The following is a 209-nucleotide window of genomic DNA, read 5'->3' as shown; positions in this document are numbered from 1 at the left end:
TGATGGACTCGGTGGGCACTGCTGGTGGAGGACAGGGATGCCACAGGCCATGGGGGGCACAGGTGAGGGGACACCCCGACATGAGGGCAGGGCAGAGAGCAGGAGAAAGCCAGGTTGTGGTGGGTCAGGGAGCTTGGGGGGCTTGAGTGGGGATCGGTGTGGTGCTGCAGGATGGGGTGACACGAGAAGGGGTGAGGTGGGAGGGGGTG

Source organism: Mesitornis unicolor, unplaced genomic scaffold (genome assembly GCF_000695765.1).
Source record: "Mesitornis unicolor isolate BGI_N332 unplaced genomic scaffold, ASM69576v1 scaffold28682, whole genome shotgun sequence".
In the NCBI taxonomy this organism is placed as follows: domain Eukaryota; kingdom Metazoa; phylum Chordata; class Aves; order Mesitornithiformes; family Mesitornithidae; genus Mesitornis; species Mesitornis unicolor.
Note: the sequence above shows the minus strand (reverse complement) of the source record.